The sequence below is a fragment of the Nomascus leucogenys genome, chromosome 4 (genome assembly GCF_006542625.1).
Source record: "Nomascus leucogenys isolate Asia chromosome 4, Asia_NLE_v1, whole genome shotgun sequence".
In the NCBI taxonomy this organism is placed as follows: Eukaryota; Metazoa; Chordata; class Mammalia; order Primates; family Hylobatidae; genus Nomascus; species Nomascus leucogenys.
Window position 1 is genome coordinate 83,697,666 of NC_044384.1, and position 20,568 is coordinate 83,718,233.

General features: G+C 56.8%; 2 protein-coding genes across 11 annotated transcripts in view; one reads left to right on the forward strand and one right to left on the reverse strand.

Moving 5' to 3' along the window:
* MACROD1 (mono-ADP ribosylhydrolase 1) overlaps positions 1-20,568 on the reverse strand; it is a 169,782-nt gene that overhangs the window by 91,983 nt on the left and 57,231 nt on the right. The window lies entirely within an intron of this gene.
* FLRT1 (fibronectin leucine rich transmembrane protein 1) overlaps positions 1-20,568 on the forward strand; it is a 91,320-nt gene that overhangs the window by 54,538 nt on the left and 16,214 nt on the right. For 5 of the 6 annotated variants that reach the window (XM_030811027.1, XM_030811030.1, XM_030811031.1 and 2 more), the window contains exon 2: positions 13,327-14,313. The gene's annotated coding sequence lies outside the window, so the exon portion shown is untranslated. Of the gene's footprint in view, positions 1-5,230; positions 5,290-13,326; positions 14,314-20,568 lie in introns of those variants that run through there. The other variant, XM_030811029.1, reaches the window with a different exon arrangement.

Genomic DNA, 20,568 nt, shown 5'->3' on the forward strand with positions numbered 1-20,568 from the left:
GATAAGGTGGCATATTCATTCTTTCAGCACTTACGACAAGGCCCTCCATCCAACTAACAAACAAAAGAGAAACACAAAGCCTGTGACTGGACTCAACAGCCGTGTCATCCTGAGCCCAGAACCTTCTAGAATGGGGCTGGGGGAGGGGAAGATATGCACCCTCTCCCCACGGGGCTGGGGACTCATCCTCTGCCTGTCTTCCCAGGCCCTGAACAGCCTGAGTCCACAGGGTGACAGGGTGTGGGAAAGGCCAACGGGCGTGTGGGTGTCCAGCCTTTGCTCGTCCTCGGGAAATGCATTGTGCGTTGCTTTTCCCGTCTGGGAGCCTAATAGCAGTTATTTATCGTCTCGTTTCTTAGTGGGTAGGAAAGCCACAAATAAGTAAACTCAGGCAGCAGGGCACAATTACTGAGCCCGGTGCTTTATTTCCTCAACTCGCCTCCAGCCCGGGCAGCAGTGGGTCGATAATAATTTATGAGGCAGCCCCCGAGGTGGAGGAGGAGGAGGAGGAGGAGGCCAAATAATCACATTTGCTTCCCTGGGCCCTCCCTCGACCGGCTCTGCCTGTTCACAGGTGGCTGGGCCAGGAGGCTGCGGGATGAGGCAGGAAGTGGAGGCTGTGGCCAGCCATCGCCGCAGGAAGGGGTCCCAGCTGGAGCACTGCGCAGCCCCAGGCCTTGTCCCCAGCCACCGATAGACCCCTTCTCTGAGGCAAGGGCGTCCCAAGACTAAAATGGGGGCAGGGGTGGTGGCGTATGTCTATCAGGCACTTGGGGTTTGTCTCTGGGGCTCTGCAGAAGCAGAGCCTGAGTCGGGTCCAGCCCTGCGTTCCCAGGGAGCCCTGAGGGAGGAAGTAAAGCAGGAGAGGGCAGGGGGAGTGCCAGCCAGGGTGGTCTCAGTTTGGTCTGCTCTGCAGGGGGCACTGGCAGAATCTGCAGCACTGACCTCTGACCTCTGGGTCAGTTGGTCACTGACTGCTGACTGCCTAGGAGAAGGGGGAGGAGGGAGGGGAGGATGGAGAGGGACATGGGAGGATGAGGGGAGGATGAGGGGAGGATGAAGGGGAGGAGGGAGGGGAGAAGGAGGGAAGAGGATGGGGACATGGGAGGAGGAGGGAGGGGAGGAAGAAGATGGAGGAGGAGGAGGGAAGAGAAGATGAGGAGCGACATGGGAGGAGGAGGGAGAGGAGAAGGAGGGAAGAGAGGGTGGGGAGGGGGCATAGGAGGAGGATAGAAGTGGGATGGGGAGGGGGCCTAAGATTCCAGCTCCTGGGGCAAGGGAAGTGGGCAGTGGCAGGCTCCGCTGCAGGGTCTGCAGCCCGCAGAGCATGGGACAGCGTTCACCCCCCCTCACAGGGAGGCTGGAATTTGGATTTCATCATTCACGTAGCTGATTTCATCACGTTTCATTTTCTGTCAAGTTTCCTGCTGTTACAATCTCATTCATTCCTCTGGGGACATGAGGATGCCAGGTAGGGAGGTTGGGGGGCGGGTGGTACCACCACAGCTTTTGCCCCAGGGCTGCACCGGTGCCAGGGAGGTGGATGTCGGGGACGAGCCTATAGGTGTGAGGCTGGGGTGGGGTCGGGGCTGGTGGGTTAGAACAGTAGCTGAGGTGCATGCCCAGGAAGAGCTGGGCCAGTCCTTCGGGCGTTTGCACAGCAACTCCTGGAGTCCTCGCCACAGCCTAGGATGTTGCCGCCACCATGCCCCCATCCGACAGATAAGGAGACTGATGTTCAGAAGACACTCAGCCCAAGGGGCGCAGCTGCTGAAGTTGCATGAGGGGCCCCAACTCCCCACCTGGACACCGGCCGTTAGCACTGCCCTGTCCCCTCCAGCAAGGCTTACCTGTTCTTCCCACAACAGCCCTCCTGACAGTGGGCCACTACCCCAGTCCACCAAGAGGCTGCTGAGGCCCGGCACAGCCAAAGGCAGGAGCACCAGAGCGGCTGCTGGGCCAATCCCACCATCTGGCCACTCTTCTCTGTGACCCGAGGCCTCTCTCTGGGACTGCAGGAAGCATACTGAGGGCGGTGGGGCACTCTGGGCTCTCAGGTGGTACAGAGGACAGCGGGGCTGCCGACCCTCTATCCCCACGTGATCTCAGCTCCTGAGGGTCCCAAAAAACAATCCTCCCACCCAAGCCAGGACCATAGCACATTCAAAAGGCCACCATCCTTCTGGTGTATTCAAAAGGCCACCGTCCTTCCCGGCCTCCAAGCTTGGCCTGTGTTAGGGTCGCCGTGGCATCCTGAGTGGCTGGAGTCACTGCACAGTCTTAGGCTCCAAAGAGGGCTCCAATTCCTACCCACTGACATCTCCCCTGTTCTTGTCTTTCTGTCTGCCTCTTAAAAAAATTAAACACGGATGGTTTCATATGGGGAGAATTAGTATTCCAGGCAGGCCAGGGGATGTGATCAGAATGTCAGGTCCAGAGAGACAGGGCCTGAAGGGAAGGGAAGAGGTGCTGGACCTGGCAGGGGTCCTGGGGTGGGGGCAGAGGGCTCTGACCCTGCCAATGGAGGGCTGGTGGGGCCTCCCAGGGGCCTATATGCCACTGGCCTATATGCCACTGGAGAGGTTGAGGTTGGGTGTGGCCAGAGGTCTTGACACAGCATCCACGATGGCAGGAGATGGGGCGGCTCAGAGACTGCGTGTGGTCATGACACGTGGCTTCCCGTGGCCCAGCCTGGCTCCTCTGCCCCGTCCACTCCCACTCTCATTCAGGCCTCACTTGCTGCAGGCACGTGTGCCACTGTGTGCCAGCCACCAGCTGGGCACCAGGGAGGCACAGGGCAGGGACAGGCCTGTCCTCACCACTGCATGTCACCAGCACCAGGCCCCTGCGTGGCACACAGCAGCCCCTTACCAAAAGCCTGAGTAAACAGGTGCATGAACACTCACAGCATCTCCCCAAGCATGGTTTGAAGAAGACACGAACGCTGGGAGGTTAACAGGTGTCACCAAAGACAAAGTCAGTTGGTAACCGCCGGAGTGAACAAACTTCAATTGGCATCTTTGCCGCAGGACTTCTCAGAGCCTTTAATATGCTAATGTGCCCTGTGACCCTGCAGAGGGAGCTCGGCTTGCAGCCTCCTGCCGACCTTTAGTCCCTGGCCAGACTGGAGTGGCTGGTGTGGCACTGAGGACCCAGAGTGGAGAGAGGAGTGAGTTTGCATCCAGGCTCTGGAGCAGACCCCCTGTGGGACCCTGGGCAGGCTCCTGAGTATCTGTTTTCTCAGGTGGAAAATTGGAATGGTAATAACAATGCCTGTGCATTCAGTGAGGCGACGTGTGAGTAGTGTCTGCCTCGGACACAACACAGGGCGGCCACTACTGTTGTTGTTAGTATTATTATTATCCACATCAACATCTCAGCTCTGTGTGCCTGGGCCATCTAGAACTCAATCGAGTCAGCTGCTGGTGTTGTCACTGCTGTGGACACAGTCCTTACCCGTAAGTGCTCATGGCCCTTTGGGAAAAGACAGTTATACTCCCCGGTGGAGTGGGCAAGGGCTGAGTGAGCCGGGAAGCCAGGCCTCCACCTGGCATGCTCACCGCTGCCTGGCATCTCTGCCAGTGGCCATGTAGACTAGGTATGGATGCCCCTGGCGGGGGCAGCCTGGCCCACCTTTGGGCATCTCTGCCTGGTACAGATTTCTTTCTTAATTCCATCCCTCCCAGTCCTTCCCTCCCAGTCCTTCCAGTTCTTGGGCCTCCCAGAACAGGTCGGTCTTCCTTCTCTGCTGAGGACAGGAGACTGCCCTCTTCCCTGGACAGAGCTGAACAAGCCCCACCCCTTCTTGGTCATGGCCAAGGTCACTCCCCACTCGCTGGGCCTCCCGCTCTGTAGTGTGGCTGTGTGTCTCTAAGAGCCCAGAACAGAAAAGTGTTCTAGTCTGGCGTGACCAGGGTGGAAGGAGGGAGGAGGTGGTGTAGTGATCACCTCCTTCAATATGCTGTTGATTCCTCCATTAATGCAGCCTGTGCAGCAACCAGAAGCTGGGGGCAAGGCATCCCTCTGTGTCTGGTACAGTGAGCCATCTTGCTCTGCAAAAGCAGAGAAGAGCCCGCTGATAGAAAGCAGGGTGCCAGGGGAGCCTGAGAGGCCAAAGCTAAGCAGGCCAGGGCCGGGCACGGTGGCTCACGCCTGTAATCCCAGCACTTTGAGGGCCAAGCCAGGCAGATCATCTGAGGTCAGGAGTTTGAGACCAGCCTGGCCAACATGGTGAAACCCCATCTCTATTAAAAATACAAAACTTAGGCTGGGCGTGGTGGCTCACGCCTGTAATCTCAGCACTTTGGGAGGCCAAGGCAGGTGGAGCACGAGGTCAGGAGTTCAAGACCAACCTGGAAGATGGTGAAACCCCGTCTCTACTAAAAATACAAAAAAAGTTAGCCGGGCATGGTGGTGGGCGCCTGAAATCCCAGCTACTTGGGAGGCTGAGGCAGAGAATTGCTTGAACCCGGGAGGTGGAGGTCGCAGTGAGCTGAGATCATGCCACTGCACTCCAGCCTGGGTGACAGAGTGAGAGTCCATCTAAAAAAAAAAAAAAAAAAAAATCCCAAAAAACAAAGTTAAGCAGGCTGGGGACAAGGAAGGGTCAGGGAAGCTTCTTGGAGGAAGAAACAGTTGTCAGTTAGAAATGAATGGCAGGCTCCTGGAGTGAAGGCCTCCTGAGTCATCCATTCCTGTCCCTGCCTAACCGCAGGGTGACTGGCAGAGCCATTTGGTCGCGTACGTCATGGGGCAGACTCTGGAAGCTCAATGTGTGGCTGCTGCGGGCGGGACCATTTGTCTTTGGGAAAAGTGGTTCAGGGAGGCTGACCACAGAGGCCAGAGGCCTCTCAATGCTGGCCCCTATCTACCAGGATTCAGAAAGTCACCCCCGACCCCACAACCACGGCATCCTTGGCTGTGCCTGGGGTTCACAGGAGAACTGAGGCCGAAGCACTTCTCAGAGGTCACATCCAGGTTGTGGGGCCCAGGAGTGGATTTCTCTGAATGTCCCATCTGGGCCTGTGTCCCAGGAGGGGAGGCAGCCACAGGTCGCCCAGCCCCGTGTGCTCCAGAAGTGAAGGTAGCAGGGGCCTCGTTAGCTGTGGCTTCAAAGAGCCTTGTTATTAACAAAAGTGTGCTGCGAATCCTTTCTCTTCCTCCTTCTCTCCTTAAGGCAGGCTCCCGAATGAAAAGGAAAATATACAATGAGAGGCACTAAGGAAACCTCAGAGGAAAGCCAGGCGTCTGCAAAGATGGGGAAGGAATGACATTCCACTCCCGTGTGAGGTGTGGGCTGGCTTGCTTGCTTTATTTATTTAAAATAGTCTCTCTCTTTTTCCCCCATTCCTCCCAATTCAGCTAGTCTCTCAGGCTGCGCTTTAAGTTCTTTTGAAGTGTTACAACCATTTTCTCCTCTTTCAATTAACAACAAGAAAAGGAAGCTAATAGCTTCCTGAGCCACTCGCTGTAAATATTAACAAAGTCTGGCCGCCTGGGCCGAGCGCACAGCATCGCTTTCGGCCAGAGAGAGCATGTTTACGGGAAGGAGGGAAAGGGTGGGAGATTTCCAACACAGGCAAAAAATCCCTTGGCACAGGCTCTTGCTGGTGCAGGGAAACCAGAGAGCTGGGAGCTGAGTGAGAGGGCACCTGTCCCTGGGGCCTGGAGGCTGGCAGAGCTGGTGGGAGGGAAATAGAGAACTGAGGTTGCTAGTGGATGCTTCTGGAAGGAAAGGCGGCTTCCCCCAGCTGCACCTGAGTAACTCGGATGATGGCATACGCGTGGCCTGGAATCCCCAGCTCACAGCGGAGGTCTGAGAAGAGCTGGGTTTCTAGATGCAGCAGGCGGAGGGAGGTGCTGCAAACCGGACCCCCAGCACTAGCACAGAGCCCTTGAAGGAGGTGAGCAGGGGGCTCCTGAAATAGGCCAAGAGGGGCTCCAAGTCAGGGGTTGAGACCTGAATGGAGGAGCGCGAGGCTGAGGGGAGGGTCTGGGGAAGGGGCAGCTGAGGGAGGGAGCTGACTGCCTTTGGGCAGAGCCTGGGTTCTCTGACAGCTCCTCAGCTTTCTCCCTGGGGAGTCTCCAGCAGTGGTCCCCCTACCCCCCAGGGGCCCATGAGCCTGCAGGATGTGTTGCGCTGCAGCCAGCACAGTGCTGCTTCAAACTGCCATTCAAGAGCTCTAGTGTGGGGACAGCGTGGGGCCCACTTCACAGCCAGGCTGCCAGGAGACACTGTGAGAGTGCCCAGACCCTGGAGGCCAGGAGGGGACCAGAGCTGCCTGCTGGCTCCACCACCTGCCTCGGCCAAGGGGCAGCCAAGAGCACTGTGATGGGCAGGCAGGGGGTTGAACAGCCACTGTTCTGCCGACAAAAGCAGGCCAATTTCCTGAAAGAAGAGGTTCCGGCCTTGGCTGGTGGCACCAGGTTCATCACCCCGAGCTTCCTCTAGGGTGGACACGGGCCCTAATGGGCACAGGCGACGCGTTACAGTGAGGTCTGCCAGGTAGAGCTGGCAGGCAAGTGGTCGTTCCTGTCCCCTCTTTTTTTTTTTTTTGAGACTGAGTCTCACTGTGCTGCCCAGGATGAAGTGCAGTGGTATGATCTCGGCTCACTGCAACCTCTGCCTCCTGGGTTCAAGCGATTGTCTTGCCTCAGCCCACCGAGTACCTGGGATTACAGGCGCCTGCCATCATGCCCAGCTAATTTTTTTATTTTTAGTAGACACAAGGGTATCAACATGTTGGCCAGGCTGGTCTCGAACTCCTGACCTCAAGTGATCGGCCTGCCTCAGCCTCCCAAAGTGCTGGGATTACAGGCGTGAGCCACCGCACCCTGCCCTGTCCGCTTTTGTGCCTAGAGTTGCTCTGTGAAGAGGCAGGCTCTGGCTGCAGTGCCTCTCCCTGAAGTGAAGAGGGCAGGCCTGTGGGGGGCTGCCGTGTCCCCATACCCTCCAAGCACACTGCCGGCTGTGTCCCCTCGAGGGCCTCCCCCCGCAGAGCTGAGAGCCGATGCCTGTCACTCAGTGAGCTGGGTGCGAGCGGCCCTTGCTGGTCCCCCGCTCACCCACTCTCTCAGCGTCTGGGCCTGGGAGTTCCTGCCTGCCCTTGCTGGGAGGAGATTTCAAAGGCACAAGAGCACTCCAGGCGGATGAGGACTCTTCAGGCGCCTGCCTGCTCCTGTCTCCCTGCTGCCCGGGGATGGCGGTGCCCACTGGCAGCCGTTTCTAGGTCCCCTGTTGCTCAGCTGCACTGTGAGGGCAGCAGCTTCAGCTAGGGAACCCTCCCCCTCTGCAGCACCCTGAGCCTGGCAGAACTGGGCCTCCAGACCCCCCAGACAGTACAGGGAGGGACTGCTGGGTCCAGTGGGGCAGGTAGGGAGGGGCAGGTGGCTACAGTCTGTGCCCAATTTGGGCTTCTCTGCCAACTCAGCACCAGGGGATGGGTGAACTCCCAGGCCACCTCTGGCCAGAGCTGCCCACGTGTGAAGGGAAGGAAGGAAGAGAATAAAGAAGGAGAGATGTCCCATGGCAAGAGAAGCTCTGTCCTGGGTGAGTGGGCCCCGCACCCCTGGAGCGCCCTGCTCTGGGCGCTGCCTGCTGAGTTTCTCTGATGGCCATCTTGAGGGTGGGCGCTGGCAAAGGCCCAGGCCTGCCGGCCAGGCGGCACAAACTCCTGAAGCCACCCACGGCCTGGCTCACACACTTGCAAATACCCTGAAAGTCTGGGTTTTGTCAGGAGATGGTTTAATTAGCAGAGCGGAGGCTGGAAGGGTTCGCACCACACAAGCAGGCTCTCGCCTCCGCCTCTTCTCACCCTGCTACTCGGGTGCCATGCAGCGGTGCCAAGCCTGGGGGCCGGGAGCGAGTGGGCAGGGAATGGGGTGGGCCCATCTCACAGAGCAGAAGGCACAGCCACCAGTGGCCTTCCTGCTCCCGCTCAGGCCCGGGGCTGCAGGCTGCAGGCTGCAGATCAGGACCAGGCTCGAAGCCCATAGCAAGCTGGCTGTCCATGGCTCTCTTGGTGGTGCTCCTGGGAGCACTCAGCTGCCCTCCAGTGAGGAGAAGGAGGTGGGAACCCACTCAGCACCCAGGCCTGTCTTCAGGGAGTAAAGCCTGGGGGCCTCCCAAGTTGGCCCCTTCCCTTCAATCCCTCACTGTGTGAGGTCCCTAGCCCAGGTCCCTGCCCGTGTTCCTGAGGACGCAGTCCCAGCTTTTCACTGGTCCTCTCCATGCACCCGGGCACCTTCCAGGTCTCCATGCAGCAGCAAGAACGCTCTTTCTAAATTGCAAGTCTGGTCACACTCCTCCATGCCTCGGCACCCTCACGGCCTCCCCGCTGCCCTTGTACGAAGACCAGGCCCCTCAGCGTAGCATTCAGAGCTCCCCCAAGACCAGGCTCCGGGCCCTGCTTCAGCTCGGATCACGGCCCTCCACTCACTCAGAGCTCTGGGACACTGACCTCTCATTGTACCAAGCCCTCCCACCTCCAGCCTTCACATAGGCTGTTCCCTCAGCCTGAAATGTTCTTCCCATCCCACTCCCTACATGCTGAGCCCATTACTGGAGTGGTCCTAGCCCCCACACGGCAATGCTCTCCCTGCCCCCAGCCTTCTGTCTCCAGTGCCCTTGGGAGAGAGGGAATAAGCAGCCCCCAGACCACTCTCTGCAATGGGAAAGAAAGGAACAGGCTCTGTGGACGGCCATCCTGGTAGGGGGAAGTCAGCAGCCATGGAACAAACTCCAGTTTGAGTCACAAAGAGCCTTTTCATCTATAAAGGTCAGATACAGATGCTGACCTCAGCCTGGAAGTCCAAAATGAAAGAAAATCCTGGGTCTCCTAGCTCGCATCAGCTCTGACCTGCTTACAATGATCTAAACTCTGCCCTCTTTGCCACAGGGCACCTCTGCCCAGGGAGGGGGCAGGCATGTTGTTCATTTAAAACACCACTTCACTAAGTCACCAGCCATAAAGCCCACCTGGGTTTCTAGCAGCACACACCAGCCATCTGATTAATGACACATACATAAAAATCCATCCCGAAGAGCCAAAGGTTGAAATGAAACAGGAGGGCTAATTGCCAATATAGGAATTAATATCAGAGAGCTCCGATCTTTAAGGCAGCTATGAATTGTAAAGCTGAGGGCCTGAGGATCATTTCTACTTCGGGAGGAAGCCCTGAGGGCCAAGGGTGGGCAGTGGCTCTAGAAGATAGGCAGGTGGTCAAGGGAAAACCCAGCCAGACCTGCCCCCCTCTGGATTGCCAATGAGCTCACATGTGATTGTCATGACATGAGAGTACCTCAGAACCACAGCACAGCGTCATCTTCTCCAAGAAGCCTCCGTGATCCACCCCACTCCCCGAAGGCTGGGCAAGGCGGGGCTCTTGGCTCCCAAACTGCCCTGTGTGCGTCTCACACCGTAGCCTTCTGAAAACCAGTGCCCTCCCCACTGGACTGTAAGCTCCTGGAGGATGGGGGCATCTCTTTGGATCCCCAATGTCTTGTACAATGCCTGGAGCATGATTACACTCAGAATATGTTTGCTGGATGGAGAGATGGGTAGACGGAAAGATGGAGAAATGGATAGGTGGAGAGAAATGGATGGATGGAGAGATGGATGGATGAATGGACAGATGGATAGATGGAGAAACGGATGGATGGATGAAACGATGGAGAGATGGATGGATGGATAGAGGTGAATAGATGGATTGATGGAGAGATGGAGGGATGGAAGGATGAATACAGAGATGGAAGGATGGATGGATGGAGAGATAGGAGGATGGATGGAGAGATGAATGGATAGATTGATGGAGGGATGGATGGATGAAGAGATGGAAGGATGAATGGAGAGATAGATGGAAGGATGGATGAAGAGGTCAATGGATGGGTTGACAGATGGAGAGATGGATGGGTGAATGGAGAAATGAGAAGGAAGGATGGACGGATGGAGAGATGAATGGATAGATGGATGGATGGATGGATGAATGAATAGAGAAATGGTGAGATGGAGGGATAGAGAAATGGAAGGAGAGATGGAAGGATGGAGGGATGGATGGATGGAGGGGTGCACAAGAGAGCCTCGGGAGAAGCCCAGGGCCCCTCAGTGCAGTGTTTGGTGGATGGTCCGTTTCTCTTGCACTGTCTTGGAGTAGTGCAGCAAGAAGGAAATTGGCCTGGAGTTTGAGGCCCTGACACTGCTGCAGGTTGTATAACCCTGGACAAGTCCCGCTCCCTCTTCTCAGTCCACACAATGGAAGTGGTCCTCCCTGACCTGCTAGCCATGCTGTCTTCCCAAGCTCAGGGAAGATGGCAAGGCAGAAATTACTGGGAAAGGACAAGGTGCATTGTCCCCTGGCATATGTGTATGGGCAGATTCGGCCAAAATGCAGAGGGTGGTGTAGAGATGTGAGACTGGGCACTTGGCTTTCTTTCCCTCCTTTCAAATTTCTTTTAATACAGTTGTGATGTGATTGACGACAACAAAAGTAGAATTGTGTAAGCGTCTCAAAGTACTTTTACTCAAAATGGCAGCTTTTATGATGTTGACTCAAAAAATGGTTTATTGGTTTTAAGCACAGAGACCAGACCTGGAGCCTGTGGGAACAGGGGAGGCCAAGGCGAGGAGTGTAACCACTAACTTCACATGGCATGGTCTCCACTCACTCGAGCCAGGAGGGCGGCCACTGGGGGCGCTATGGCTCTGGCGGGAGGTGTCTGCCAGGCACACGCATTTACATATTTATTCTTGGGCCTCCTTTGGTTCAGTGAATGCAGGTGGCTACTAATGATCATCATTATGCACCCACACAAGGGAAGAGCCACAGTGCTGCTGGAGAGCTCACACCTCCCAACCACTGCCAGCCAGACTCACTTGGAAAACCAATACACACCCCAGAAGCCTGAGAGGCCCCACTTATCCAGGGCACAGACGCTGAGGAGCCCAGTATCCCAGCACTGGGGTTCCAGGAGGCTCTGCAGGCCCCAGGGAAGGTGGGGGTGGGGGCTGCAGCAGGGAAGGTGGACTGAGGACATACAAAGCTGGACAGGCACCAAGAGCCTTGCTTAGTGCCTTGGTTTTCTAAATGAGGGAGCAGATGGAGAGTTTGATGGGTGCATTTATTAAGCACCAACTGCATGCAAGGCACTGAGCCAGGCCCTGGGGGATCCAGCCTCAGGTCCTCCCTTGAAGCCAGGGAGACAATTCTTTTCATGCTATGTCGTTGCTGTCATGGTTCACAGGACCACACAAGCCAAGGGGAGGGTGGCCCATTGCAGGGAGGGAGGGATGACGTCTGCACGGATTCTTACAGAAGGGGAAAAGTACAGTGAAGGGCCAGGCTGGAGTCAGCTCGGGGCATTAGTGGGCAGTAGTGGGAGACACGGCTGGTGGGCTGGGCAGGGCCCTTGGAAACTACCGTAGGAGCACTACCTCTATCCTGAGAGCTATGGGACAGTCTCAGGATAAAGCCGAGAAGCTATGGGAAGGGTCTGAGGCGAACACACCAGTGGGATGAACCTGCCTCCTTTTTGAATTCTTAATTTCAAAAGCAGAGCTCAGTGGTTTCTCTCTTTATGGGGAGGCAGCAGCCACAGCTGACTGGAGCCTCTGGGCTCCCAGGACACGGCCGTCATCCTCTCAAAATGCCAAGGCCCGCTGCCCCTGCCCCACCCCCATCGGTATAAAACAATTTCTGTGCCCTGGCCAGGGAGGCAGATGACCTCACTGGACTTTTTCCATCTCTCGCTTTCATGGAGAAATTACAATTTATAATTGGATGAAATCACGCGGGTGGTAATAGCAATAAGGGCTTGTGCTGGAGCCGGCCGCCCTCCCCCCCGCATACAGGGACTCTGTCCTCATCTTCCCTCCTGCGTAAGCCCCACCGTACCCCTTCCAGGGCCTCTGCCCCACGTGTAGTATTCACCAGGCACTGGCCATTCAGAATCGATGTCCCATGGGGCTTGCTGGCTCTGAAACCTTCTTCCTAGGGCAGCTTGTCCCAAGAAAATTCCCCCCGCCACCCTGTCCACCCCATCAGACTCAGCCTGCATACCACCTGGCTGGCACACACCCTTCCCAAATGCCTTCTCTGCCAGGCTGTGAGCCCCGTGGGCAGCCACCCCCCATCTGAGTGCTAGGCTTATTAAAACATGAACCCTAATATCCCTGTTTTTATTTGTAACGGCCTCCGACAACAAGCATTTCTCAAATCAGCCACCTTAGGCCCTACAAAGAAAAGTGCCTAGATGCAGCTGAGCCCATCTGGATCTGATTTCAAACCAGAGCGAGCACTCTCAGATGTGTAATAAAAGCCCTTTTCCAAAGAGGGGCTCCTGCAGGGGGAATACAGACACCAGGGCACCTCGGCCCTTCCACATGCCGCGCTAATGAGAGGTGCTGGGGAGGGCTCGGGGTTTTGTTTTGGATTCCAGAACAGCCTGCCCTGCCCTCCATCTGTGCGGAAGAGGAGGGCGGCTGCCGGTGTTGAGGACTGACCCCCCCACCTAGAAAGTGGGGTGGGCACCAGACAGAGGCCAGGAACACAGAGACCCAACTTCCCCAGTTCCCTGATGGTCCTGCTTCCCGTGGTGGGGAAAGGCAGTGCTTGTTCTGGAAGCCCAGGCCATGGCGGCCCAGTTGGAGCCTTTGAATGACATTTAGCAAGAAGAGCAGGTGCCGGGGGAATTGGAGCCAGCTCTGGGCTGGGCGGGTGGCCCTGCACGGCCAGGAGCTCGAAAAACTTCATTTTTTTTTCTCTTCCCAGTCCTTCCACCCCCAGGGAGGGAAAACCAGGTAGCTGCAAGGCTGGGCACTATGCATGGCTAACTGTTGTCAGGATTTGGAAAGAGGCAGGAGATAGGGAGAATAACCCCAGCCCCTTCCCCGGCTCATGGGCAAGTGGCATTAAGAAAAAAAACAGGATCCAGGTTGGGTACGGTGGCTGATGCCTGTAATCCCATCACTTTGGGAGGCCGAGGCGGGCGAGGTCAGGAGATCGAGACCATCCTGGCCAACATGGTGAAACCCCATCTCTACTAAAATTAAAAAAAAAAATTAGCCGGGTGTGTTGGCTCACGCCTGTAGTCCTAGCTCCTTGGGAGGCTGAGGCAGGGGAATCGGTTGACCTGGGAGGCAGAGGTTGCAGTGAGCCGAGATCGCGCCACTGCACTCCAGCCTGGCGACAGAGTGAGACTCCATCTCCAAAAAAAAAAACAAAACACAGGATCCAAAGCAAAGGGGGCTGTGGCCCAGTGGCCCTGGTGGATGTTGTCCCAGTGCGGTCCCTCATGTCTCTGGGCTTAATCACTGGTATTGTTTTTGGCAGGTGAGGAAGCAGGCAGTGGGCGAGAAGATGGATTCCTTTTTGGACAGACAAGACCAGGGAGTGAAGCGGGAATAACCCATCCTCCCTACCTCCCCAGCAAGGAAACCTCTACAAACAGGAGCAGCCAAGCAGGACTGAGGCCCTCGCCCCCCAAGCATCTTCCCAAAGAAGGGCATGTGGGGGCCTGATAGCTCAGCTGTATGTGTCAGCAGCTCCAGCCCCACCATGAACATCTGAACTCCTCAGCGGGGTAATGGACCCCCTCCTTCCCCCCAGAGACACAGCCTGAGTGGCAGGAATACAGAGCCTTTGGAGAGTGGCTCCCTCTCAGCTCTGTCACGCAAGAACGCTCTCTGCACCCAGCCCATTCTGCCAAGTGACTTAAAGGGATTAAAAAAAAAAAAACTTGGTAAACAAAAAGGGGGTAAAAGCCACGCAGAGGCCTTTCAGAAGAGGTGGCGGCCTGCAGACAAAAGGACAAGAGTTGAAAAGGGCCGTGGCAGTAGCAAGCAGCAGAGGCCACCCTGCTCAGGGCTGGGTGCCAGGCCACAGGGCATGCCCGACAAACAGGGAGTCGGAACCCCCTCAGGCCACCCTCGGGAGTCCTGGGGTCCAGAGGGGTGTCCCTGTACCCCTTGCACACAGGACCCTCACTCTGCAGGGATAAGCCAGCTGTGCCTGTGGCCTAGGCTGCCAAGGATGCTGCTGACTGTGGCCTGCAGCCTCATCTGAACGCCAGGAGACCAGAAGACCGAGGCACCGGATCCCCTCTCTGTGCCCTGGGGAGCCCCAGTGCTGCCCAGTCACCCCAGGGCTGAGGTCTGCGTCCCTAGTGGTGCAAGGCCTGGTAGGACCACGGGGCCGGGAATGTGAGCGCCATCCGAGCTCACGGTGTCCCGAGTCGCGGCTTCGTGACTTTGGCGGGGGCCTCCGGACCTGTGACCCCAGTCGGAACCAGAGGGCTCCTGGGCTACAGCGACGAAGGAGGTAAGGCCCAAGGACGAGGGAAGAGGGATGTGAATTCGGAAGGGCTCCAGGGTGGCCCAGGGTTCCTCGCACCCAGAGAGCTGGATCGCACCCTCCAAAGGCCCCTTTTCCCAGCCAGAGCTCCACAGGTCTCCACGGGTCTGCAGCTCCATCCCACCCACCCACTCACGCAGTTCATGCAGCTGGCGGCTTCTGCTTGCAGGTGTATGCTTGCCGGCATAAGCATCATTTGGTCCAGCTCTGCCCAGCAGCTGGACCCAGGATGTAATGGAGTGGCCTCTCCTGGAGTAAATGGCCCTGCAGCAGGGTGGAGGAATCTCATTTTGAGCCCCCTCCCTAAAGGTGGTAGCAGTGAGGCCTTGGCGGGGCGGTGGGCAGGAGCTCTGGTAACCTAGGCTACTTGCCCTGGCGCCTGCTGCCTTTGAACAGGAGGGAGTCCACAAGTCTATATCAGGGCCCGCCCCTGCTCTGGCCGGGGGACCTAGGGTGGGTTGATCCAAAGCTACTGCCCAAGGTCCTGCTCCTGTTGGCCCTTGGGCACCATCTGCGCTGGCTTCCAGTTCAACCTCTTCGTTGGTTACTGGAGCGAGCTGAGGCCCAGAGAAGGGCAGAGAGTGCCCCAAGGGTCACACAGCAGGCAGTGAGTGCTCCCTCCCGCTGAGGCGGGGCTGACTCCTCCAGGGATCCCAGGAGGCCAGAGGGAGAGACTGCACCTCCAAAAACACAAATCCCAGCAACCTCAAGCCGCGGTGCCCTGGGCAGGACAGGGAAGCCCCAATTCATTACCAAGATGGAAAATGACACTTCCCACGCTCTTCCTCAGGAGAGGGGTTGATTTATGATTGCACCAGGGCCTGGGACAATCGTCAGCGCAGCGCAGCATGCACGCCGTCTGCGGGGGCATTAATAGCCATGTTATTAGCCACTGGCGTGAAAGATGCCCTGTGGATGGGCTATTTGCTGTTATTTATTATAAAAGTGCGCCAGCCCGACAGCGGGGCTGCGAGCGTGCCTGAGCCGGAGCTGGGCTGGCTGCTTCTCTCCCAGTGCCCAGCCCTGGTCCCTACTGCCCCTCCAGTCCCTAGGAGGGCTTGGGGGTCATTCCTAGGCTGAAGCCAAGCTAGAGGAGAGCAGCTGCTGTCCCCCAGGACTGCTGCCATGGAAGGTCTGCTCAGTGGCTCTGTGCAAAGGGAGGCAAGAAACAAACGCTCTGGGCAGACAGACCTGGGTTGGGGCCTGGCCCTCTGGTTGTGAACGTGTGACCTTGGACAGGTCTGCCCCTCCCTGTGTGCCTCCCCTTTCTGCACTGGGGATTCAGCCTCTCCCCACCACACAGGCTGTGGCCAGCTGGAGAGAGCATTCTATGACGTGCCCAACACTCAGGCACCCAGCCCTGCCAGCTACTGCTAATGCTAACAGGCGTGACCCTACAGGTGTGAGTGACCTGACAGGCTTGAGGGGCTGCGGACCTGCTGGTGGAGAACAGCGGCCCCCATGAGGCCCTGCTGGAGTTGGGACACTGTTCCCCAGCACCCTCCCTGTGCCAAACCCCTGGGAAAGGGTTACAGTTGGGCGCCAAGGCCCCAGGAGGTGGGTGGGGAGGCTGCCCACAGCTGCTGGAGGGCTCTGTCTACACCCTGAGCTTGTCTCATCCATGCAGGGCCTCAGATTTTCCTCATCTGCAAAAAGCAGACAATCGCTGAGGTCCTTTCTCTCATGATTCCAGGGTCCTGAGTGGTGGGTTCCACCCGTGAGTGTATCTGTGGGGTGGGCGGGAGGGGAAAAGGCCCTCTGTAGGAAAGTGAGGATCACCTCTGATAGTTGGAGACAGACAGGCAGTTGGGCAGTGCCAGGCCAGCATCCATATCAGTGGGGGTGAGTACGGACGGCCAAGAGTCTCCCTTTGGGGCCAGAGAGGTCCTGCTGGGCAGCTGAGACAGGCAGTAGGAGACCTGGGAAGGGGAGAGCTCCGGACATTGAATCTGAGGCCTGGGTTTGTGGCCACCCCTCTGCCATCTGCTGCACAATCCAGACCTTTCCTTTTGCCTCTTTGGGCTGCTGTGGTGAGGGCACCCTGGGTCACCATGACGTCCTGGGGTGGGCGGTAGGAAGGCCAGCCTCCCTCTTCTCTACCACCACCCGGCCCCGGGTCTAGGTTCAGGGGCCTCCCTTTTGGTGGCCCTGTTCATTCATTCATCAGATGTTTACTGAGCACTTTCTGTGCCAGGCTCCATGCCAGGCACAAGGCAGACCATGTCCTAACTGTAGCAGTTTACATTCTAGGGTAGGAGACAATCCATAAACTCATGATAAATAAATAGGGAGGGTCCCACTGGGAGCAGGGCCTGCCTCCCGCCTTGTCAGGGTTGTTCTCAGCCCCTGAGAGGCCCTGCCCTCGGAGCCCAGCGCCAAGCCTCTGATCTACGATCAGTGAGTGTTGCCCATCACCAGCCTTTACTGGTCACACCGCTCCTTTCCAGGCTGTCTGCTGTGGCCCAGGATCCTAAAGGAGGCTGAGGAGGGAAGGAGCGCAGAGCCCGCAGCCTCAGTCCTGTTCTGGGGGACTGTCCTCAGCCCTGCTGGTGCTGCCTCTCTTCCTTTTCCTCATCCCCCAAAATAAAGACCTTTAGCCCCTCTCCTTCCCTCTGAAATTCCACTGGGCTTTATTTTATTTATTTATTTATTTTTGAGATAGGGTCTTACTCTGTTACTCAGGCTAGAGTGCAGTGGCACGATCTTGGCTCACTGCAACCTCTGCCTCCCAGGTTCAAGTGAATCTCCTGCCTCAGCCTCCCAAGTAGCTGGGATTACAGGCACGCACCACCACGCCCAGCTAATTTTTGTATTTTTAGTAGAGACAGGGTTTTGCCATGTTGACCAGGCTGGTTTTGAACTCCTGACCTCAGGTGATCCACCCGCCTCAGCCTCCCAAAGTGCTGGGATTACAATGAGCCACGTCGCCCAGCCCACTGGGCTTTCCTTTTCCCTTCCCTAAAGGAATTAAGTCTCAGTTTAGGCAGCTTTACTAAAAATGGACACAGACAGACAGAAATATCAGGTGTAGGAGCATCTTATTAAATAATGCCGAGAGAGAAAGGAACAAAATTACACGTGTCTCCTTTCATCCCCCCACCCCCTCCTGACCTTGAATGGTTTAATATCGAACGCTGTTATCAATATAATTAACCTCCTAAGACACAATTCTAAAGTCCTGTTTTTTTAAAAGCGATTTACATTCTCTGAAGTTCAGGACATCCCGCCGCCTGGCACCAGCGCCGCCCAGCCGGCCTATGTGGTTAGGTGCATTTATAGTGGATTTGCATACCTGTCTGCAATTACCGCCAGTGATAACAGCTGATGCATAATGCATGCAGCATGAAATTAGAAAAATAATTAACTTTAGGTTTTAAAAGAATCCCCGCCCCAGCCCCCATGCATCACAAGCTCTAAATGATACCAGTGGATGGGATCCAGGAGCAAAGCTGTTTAGGGTGATGGGTGTGGCTGGCTGGCACCCTACCCTGGCAGGAGCTGGGGTTAGAAGGTCCTTGAGGGTCATGGCATCTAGCCCCTGCCCTAAGGAGATGCCTCTGGTGGGCCTGCAGTCCCTGGGGCATCTGCCTGAACTAGGGCTTGGAAAAGCCCCACTCACACGACTCAAGGCTCCCCTCCCTTCCTGCAGTTCATGTCTGGGGCTCGGGGAAGCATGGCTCATTGCTAGTAATGGTAATAGTTCCCTCATTCTGAATATGACTCTGCTAAACATTGAAAGTAACCTTATTTTATCTTCACAAGAGCCCAGGGAAGTAGATCATTTATGGTCACATTTTGCAGATAAAGACTTGAGACCTCTGTAATCCCAGCACTTTGGGAGGCCGAGGCGGGCAGATCACCTGAGGTCGGGAGTTAGTGACCAGCCTGACCAACATGGAGAAACCCCGTCTCTACTAAAAATACAAAATTAGCCGGGCGTGGTGGTGCATGCCTGTAATCCCAGCCATGCCTGTAATCCCATCTACGCGGGAGGCTGAGGCAGGAGAATCGCCTGAACCCAGGAGGCGGAGGTTGTGGTGAGCTGAGATCGTACCATTGCGCTCCAGCCTGGGCAACAAGAACGAAACTCTGTCTCAAAAAAAGAAAAAAAAAAAAAAAAGACTTGAGACCCAAGGCCACCCCACAGTAGGCTGAGCAGCTTGGTTGAGCCAGGCAGACCACTGGGCTACTTGCCTTCACAGGAAAGGGGCTTCCTGGCGAGAAGGAGGGGAGCTCTCCCTGGGTCTCCCTGAGCACCAGGAGGCAGCGGCCTGCCCTGTCTACCTCCTGGCCCTCTTCCCTCTCTGTCTTGTTTGCAGTTGAGCCCCCAGGAAGCTGGGGTCTCTCATTAATTTAAACAAAGGTTTGCTGAAGCCCCATCACAGAGCTGGAGATGATTGTGCCTTGGTAGGGCTTCCTGTCTAGTGGGAGGTGGGACTGGGGTCCCACTGGCCTTTCCCGCTCTGGGGCTGAGAAACTGCTTCTGCCCACAGTCTGCCTGCACAGCATTCTCAGTGAGGACTTGAAGGCCCGGCAAGGTTTAAGGGAGACACATGAATTATTGCTGAAGGGAGGGACTGGCAGGGGAAAGACACCTGCAAGGGACCCCACCTGGGGGCTGCGAAGTGGGGGAAAAACCAAAGGACCCCAGGGACTGCAGCAGCCACACGCCAGTGCCAGGCCACATACCAGTGCCAGGCCACATGGGCAGCCAGATTCCTGAGGACAGCGGCAGGCAGGTGGGCAGGAAGGAAGCTGAGAGGCAAGTGGGGGTGGGGGAGACGTGACCAGCATCCATGCACATGAGCATGTGCTTGTCTTTCCTACACACAGAGTTTACATGCAGGACACTTCCTCTCCCCACCTGGCCCTGCCTGAGATGCCCCCATCCCAGGGATGGGGCAGGAGAAAGATGAGACCTGGGAGCGAGGCTAAACAGGGATGGGGGGCTGTTTCCTTGCTGGCTTCCAGAAGCTCCTGGGACATGTCTGTTAATAGAAAATAGCATCCCCAGGTTCCATGAGGGCCAGGAGCCAGCAGCAGGGTCCCCAGCAAAGGCTGAGCAGCAGACAGTGGGCCACAAGCCACCACGAGGGGTGGGGAAGAAGCTTGGTGTCACTGGCTTATAAAGGCTTTGCAGTTGGGTGCAGACACCCACACTCAGCTTCCCTACTGCTCCCCCAGACCTGGGAAACTCGGGAGGCTGCCGGCCTCTCCCCACTCGTGACACTGGGCAGCAGCTCCACAAAGGGTCTAAAGCACCTTGAGCACAGCTTCTGGGGAGGGCTGCAGAGGGGGTGGAAAGGGGAGGGACAGAAGCCTCAGGACTTCTCAGGGGTGGGAGTGAGTGTGGCGTGGAGGAGGTAGTGAACTGTTTCTGGCCACTGGATGACCTGGTGACGAAGGCCCATTTAAAACCCTCTTACCTCCCCGGACTCCTCCACTCTGCCCCCAGCCTTGAGGGCCTCCCATGGGAGGCTGGTGCGGCCCCACAGGAGGGGATGGTTGATGGCCCCATCCACCAGCTCTGTGCGGCCCAGACATAGGGTCAAGGCTGCCAGCATGGCTTGGGGGAGGGGCAGGGTTGCACCCACACAGTTTGAGGTGGGCAGGGGGCAACATCTCAGCTTCACAGAGGCTGATAAGGGGTCAGCCTGTCCTGAAGGCACAGCAGGAGCAGGGGAGTAGAGACGGGCAACTACTGCAGAAGCTAGGCTGTGTGTCTGGGGAGGCAGAGATTTGGGGCAGCTTTTAAACTGGATGTGTTGGGGGCATCCAGATCGCACTCAGGAGGGGGTACTCTGCACATATAATGTCTGAATCCTGAATTGTAAGTTCCCATGTAAGGGCCCCTATTATGACCACATTTATAGATGAGGAAATCAAAGCTCAGAGAGGGCAAGCAGCTTACTCAAAATAACACAGCCCGAGGCCCGGCGTGGTGGCTCACGCCTGTAATCTCAGCACTTTGGGATGCTGAAGTGGGAGGATTGCTTGAGCCTAGGAGTTCAAGACCAGCCTGGGCAACATAGCAAAACCCCATCTCTGCAAAAAATACAAAAGTTAGCCGGGTGTGGTGGTACAGGCCGTGGTCCCAGCTCCGCAGGAGGCTGAGGTGGGAGGATCACCTGAGCCTGGGGAGGTCGAGGCTGCAGTGAGCCATGATCGAGCCACTGCATTCCAGACTGGGTGGCAGAGTGAGACCCTGTCTCAAAAAAAAAA